The sequence below is a fragment of the Vidua macroura genome, chromosome 3 (genome assembly GCF_024509145.1).
Source record: "Vidua macroura isolate BioBank_ID:100142 chromosome 3, ASM2450914v1, whole genome shotgun sequence".
NCBI classification, from domain to species: Eukaryota; Metazoa; Chordata; class Aves; order Passeriformes; family Viduidae; genus Vidua; species Vidua macroura.
The window spans coordinates 10,125,057-10,130,552 of NC_071573.1; the positions used below are offsets into that span (position 1 = coordinate 10,125,057).

The 5,496-nt window shown below is 43.3% G+C and overlaps 1 long non-coding RNA gene across 1 annotated transcript; it reads right to left on the reverse strand.

Moving 5' to 3' along the window:
- Positions 1-343: 343 nt before the first annotated feature.
- LOC128805832 (uncharacterized) lies at positions 344-3,227 on the reverse strand. Its single transcript, XR_008436588.1, has 3 exons — positions 3,110-3,227; positions 1,743-1,802; positions 344-422 (listed from the first exon to the last, which is right to left on the reverse strand). It is a non-coding gene; the product is annotated as an uncharacterized LOC128805832 (long non-coding RNA).
- Positions 3,228-5,496: the final 2,269 nt, after the last annotated feature.

Genomic DNA, 5,496 nt, shown 5'->3' on the forward strand with positions numbered 1-5,496 from the left:
TCCCTGTCATCCTTCTGTCAGAGAAATGTATCATCTAGACAAAGTGCATGAAGAACAGCTTGTTTGATGCCTACCAAAATTTATGTATTCCTCTTTAAGGTTTGGAAGTGAACTGATGCCCTGGCTTGCCTCTGCCAATGCTGTGGCAAGTGCTGTGAAGGAAGAGGTGTGGAAATGTTCCTTGTGACCTCTGTGTTTGTACCCTAGGAGCTACTTTGGAAGGATATGGAAAGGAGGCATAGGTTAGATTTTTATTCTTACAGCAGAGGGTAAGCATCCTGCTCCACCTGCCCTTCCATATTCCTGCCTCCCCAAGCTCTTGCAGCATACTTCTGGTTTGCATATTGGTCAGCACTGTATCCATCTTCTTCCCTTATTGTTTTTCTAATATAATTCATCTTGTACCACAGAGCTGGGCAAGCCTAGCAGTAAAATAAAGCAATTGTTTACTAATCAAAGCCCAAGACAAAAGTATTAGTGCTTAGAAGGCTAACGACTATAGGAACAAACTATGTGGTTATAGTCTTTGTTTAAAGTGAGGTGCCTCCTTAGCTCCTCAGTACATCTCACTCAAAGGCTGTGTTGCACATACTTACTTAAGGGAGATGACCTGATCTCTTCCCACGTCAGATAAAGTATTCAAAATTTGGGGGAATTCAATTTCCTGTATAATTTTGCTGGTCTTATTTTTAATAACAAGCCAGTAGCAAAACACTTTGCCAAGATCTACTGCTCCTCTCCAATAGTCAGTCTCTTGGTCATGCTATCCCCAGCATGAGGGAAGGTTTTAGGAGAGAGCATTTGTAGCTCCACAGTGGACTCATGTATGCACTTGTGCACACGTGTTGACTCCTTTACGTTTCTAGGGGCAAACACCATAATTTCTGTATGCTCTTTGTGGGGTGAGAGGACAGGATTGCCAGAGAAGCTTCCCTGAGAGACATGACTGTAGCAGTAGTGGTGACTGTACGCTGATGGTGGGTCGCTCCTCTGGGGAAGGAGCAGTTGTTGTCTGCCTCGTATCTGGATTACCCAACAGTCATGCCAAACTTAGCTTCCCAAGCTAGTGAGGAGGTACCTTGCATTCCTTTCCCTCCCACCTGGAAGGGCTGAGCCCTGGAAGGGTGAAATAAAGGCTGTTTGTCTAAGGTGGCCATTGTGAGCACAGCTGGGACCCACTGTACCCTGTCAGAGCTGGTGTTGACTTCTGCTGCCAGCCCTTGTACCATTGCCATAATTCTCTAGGCTGCCATCCAGAAAACGTGTGGGGATGTATGCAACACGAGTGGAAGAGGAAGGTTTGCTGGGTATGGTGAGGGAAGAGCAGGCAAAAAGCTTCTGGTTTTGAAAGGGATGAGTAGTTTAAATGCATGTGTTGCTAACGGAGGTGAGAAAGGTCAGTAGTTTGGCCTCCCATGACCATTCGTAGTGACATGATGGAATCTGGCTAGAAATATGCAGAAGAGCATGACTGAAACCTGGGGTTGCTTAAAATGAGCTAAAGTTCTAAGTACCATATCAGTAGCTGCTTGACACAGGAAAGGAGACCTGACTTTTGTAAATAAATTTTTTACTTATCTGTGTCTCTTTAACAGAAACTGGAGTATCTGAGGGGGGAAATTTAAAGCCTCCTGAGAAACTGAAGTTCAAAAAATTACCAGGACTAAAAGATACCAATAAACATCTAAGGCTTTTTGAATAAATAGTGTGGAGTTACAAAAATAATGCATTATGGGCTTCACCTTAATCCTAGTGAAGTCCAGAGGGGTCTCAGCATGCTTCTTCAGATGGAAGATGGTATCCTAAGTGAGTAAGAAATAGACTTGTTTGATTCTTTAAAGGACCAGACAGCTTTATGAATAACTGTTGTATTTTAGCCAGTTATAACTACCTGTTTGTGATTAGGGGAAGTTGTTGTTGTTGTAGTGCCTCTTATTGTCTGCTTGCTGAGTCAGTTAGAGCATAATTAGAGAGATGAAAGGCCAGTGTAGAGTCCTGAAGAACCAGTTCCTGGCCAAGTGCCTCGATCTTTCAAGACCTTTTTAGTGTACCTCTGATAAAAACTTTGAAAGCAAATAAAGAGCTACTAGGCAAGGAGCTGATAAGGTAAGATTTGGAAGCGCAGGTATCTGCTATTCCAAACAAGGGGCATGCTCTGAAGCCACAGAATAAACAAATGATGACTGGCAACAACTAAAAGCAGGCAAAAGTTAAGAGGGAACTCATAATTAGGAGAAGCTGCTACTTGAACCAAGACCATTGTAAGGATTTGAAGGATTTCTAAGAGGGAATAGAAAGTAAATTGGGAACTGGTTCTCTGAGCATGAAGAACACTGGAGGTACAGAGAAAAGTAGGAGATTCCGTATTAGCTGAAAACCCTACAAAGGTAGAGGGATTTCCATGAATTCTCATAGGTTTCCTTCTTTCAAACACTTACATTTGCTTGTGAGTAACTTGGTGGGGGTATTTAGGGACACCACAATAGCCATTGGAGTTGCTAGGATACTCAGTTATATTAAAGAGGGGATTAAAATTCAACTAGAAGGTGTAAACCTACATGGCATAGAATTGAGGGCAGGCAGGAATATCATGTGAAAGGTTGCCATCTCTTCAGTGGCAGCAGTCAGAAAAGATGTGATAAAAGTGGTCACAGGAGGAGGGAGGATCAGTGTGTAAGAGATTTTAAAGCAAGGTTACAGGAGACCGGCCTGAGCCTTTCTGAACTATGAAGGAGATCATATCTAAAAATATTTTTAAAACCCCAAAACCTGTGAAAGGAATAGTGAAACATTTTCATTTCATTCCTGGTTTTCTTCTTGAATGAAGCCCCTTTACACTTCTTAATGTAAAGTTAGTATAGTAAATGCAGAGCTGATCAAAGGATGTACTTCCTTTCCCTACACCTTGTCAGCTGCTGCAGCCTGCAGTTGCAAGAGGTAGAGGCACATGAAATAGACGCTGTGGACTCGCCATTGAAAGACTGGCAATTTTGCAGCACAATGCAGCACTTGTATCATAGTACCTGAAGCAATAAGTGATGGTATTGCTCCCAAGCAGGTGTGGGGAAGGACCTCGTGCACAGCCTTGCACAATTAGCTGGCTACTTACCTCTTTCCTTTTGTCACTCCAGGTCACACGCATCATTTCTCTCGCGCTTTTAGAGATAGCTACAGTGGTGCTGGCACGGCAGCCCCAGTGGACCACTCTTCTAATCTGCTGTGGCAGTTCACCTTCTATGTAGGCCACTGCAGAACAAATTAAACTTTCCGTGTTTTCGTTTTCTTCTGCAAAAGGCTTCCTTCTTAGGTTCAGTTTTTCATTTGTATCAGCATTCACTTTTTTTAACTACGTGACTCTGTCCCTCACCTTTGGCCTTGCAGAGAATCCAGTAACTGTTTTCCTGCAAGTGGTAAGTGTATTTTCAAGGCCTAGGCTTTAAATGGTTGTTCTAGCAGAAAAAAAAAAAAAAAAAAAAAAAAAAATTCCTCTCACGCCCTTGACATGAAAATAACAATGTGAACAATGGGAGCTGGCCGGAGCCAGCCTGACGCTGGAGCGCGCCACGTGGAAGGAGGCTGAAGAGGGAAAAAAATGCCTCTACATGCCACGGAGGGAGGATGTTCAGCAGACTATTTGCATCAGGGTTTGAGAACCCACACAATAAAAATGAAAGTGCAGAGTGCAGGCCAGCTGCCTTAGATAAGATCACATTGTTGGAAAGGGGAGAAATGTACTGTCTCCACACTAGCTGGGCAGGCAGCAAAAGTACTCTGCAAAACAAGTGGTGAGATCAGACGTGCAGCCGCTCTTCCGTGGTTGCTGATGTATCGAGTGATTTTGATTGATTTTTGGATGTCATGGTATGCCACAGCCAACCTGGGAGAATTAAGCAGATGGTATAGCGTGCAGGGGAATTGTGTGGAGCGTGGATATAGAGGGCAGCTAAAATCAATCATTTTTAACAAGTAAATGCAACTTTGTGCAGTTCCCCAGTGGTGGTAGGGCCGTAACTGATGCGATGGCTTTATTGCAGCTGTTTGTGGGTGCGTTTGGCCTCAAACAGGGAGGAAAGAAGGCTCTGCTGTGGCTCAAACAGAGCTCTCATTTGTTCTCTGCACAGCTCTGGGATTCGGTTCCTCACATCTGTGGCAAATCATCTTATTTACCACCTCCAGTGACCAATTCAGATGTCGACAGAAATGTCAGTTTTAGAAACTCACAGATGCTATTAGGGGTAATGAACTAGCTGGATTTTTTAATTGTATATTTAATATACACTGTGGTAAGACTGCAGAGTTGGGTTTGAGCTCTCTCACCTAATTTTTAACTCCAGGGTTTTTTTAATGAAAATTACTAAAAATAATTTTAATCCCCCCTAAATTACCTTTAAAATTCTCATGTGCCTTCCTCAAGCATTACAGAAGATTGTGGAGCTGCACTCTGTTTTCATTTAGTCTGAACTCTGTTCATCATCATGTGTTGCTGGCTAGTATTGGTGGTTTAACTTTATGCTCTGTGGATTATTTCCTGGGCCAACTACACTACTTTTATACTCTGTGATAAAAAAAGGGATTGCCTGTGTGATTGCCAGGCAGACATGGAGGGTTTTAGCATGCCAGCCATTTTTCTCCACCCTTGTGTGGGCAGTTGCTAGTGTATAACAGTGCTTTCAGCTCCAGTGCTCTCACCTGCTTTGTCCTTTAGGGCTCCTTCTCTCCTGCTATGGATTTGCAGCCTCTTAAAACCATTAGGAAGAGATTTTAGGATGAATTTCTTGAATATCACAACCCCAGCTTTATGTCTCTTCTGATGTAAAGCATGGACAATATCTTCTTTTCACTGCCTTCTCCATGCATGCCCCTGGGCACAAAGAATGCCTAAACATGTGCTAAACAGGGGCAACTGGAGAAACTTCACTGCGGAGCATGGTGCTGTGTAGTTGATCCCTGCCAGAAAAAGGTTGCTAAGCAAGCCTGCAAACAGGGGATTCTGCACCTTTTGTGACCACTATGATGGTGTGCCAGAAGACAATACCTTTGTCTATTCCCTGTGGTCATTGTTGGACCTGAGCTCCCCATATGAATGTGCATATCTAGAGATAAATTCCACACAGTCCAACGTGGCTCTGTCAGGTGAGCTGGTTCAGTCTTTCTCTACCAGTGTGTGTAAATACTCCCAGTGTTCTCTTCCACACTGCTACTCTGTCAAATAAAAAAGGTCCCACTTTAACAGCTTTTTTCTCTGGCCATCCAAGACATTGACAGGACTGGCACTGCAGTTTAGAACCACAGGCACTGGTGGTGATTGCATGGAGCTGTAGAGGTTTGTGTATGCCTTGGGTCAGGATTATCACAGGAACTGTATGTGTGGATTCAACATCTTTGGCAGAACTGTTTAAAAATTACTTTCCAGTGCCCAGAATCACATGCAGGATGTGTTTGGCTGTGTGGAGATGCTAGTCCTATGCTCATGGTTAATTTGATTATATTTTTTAA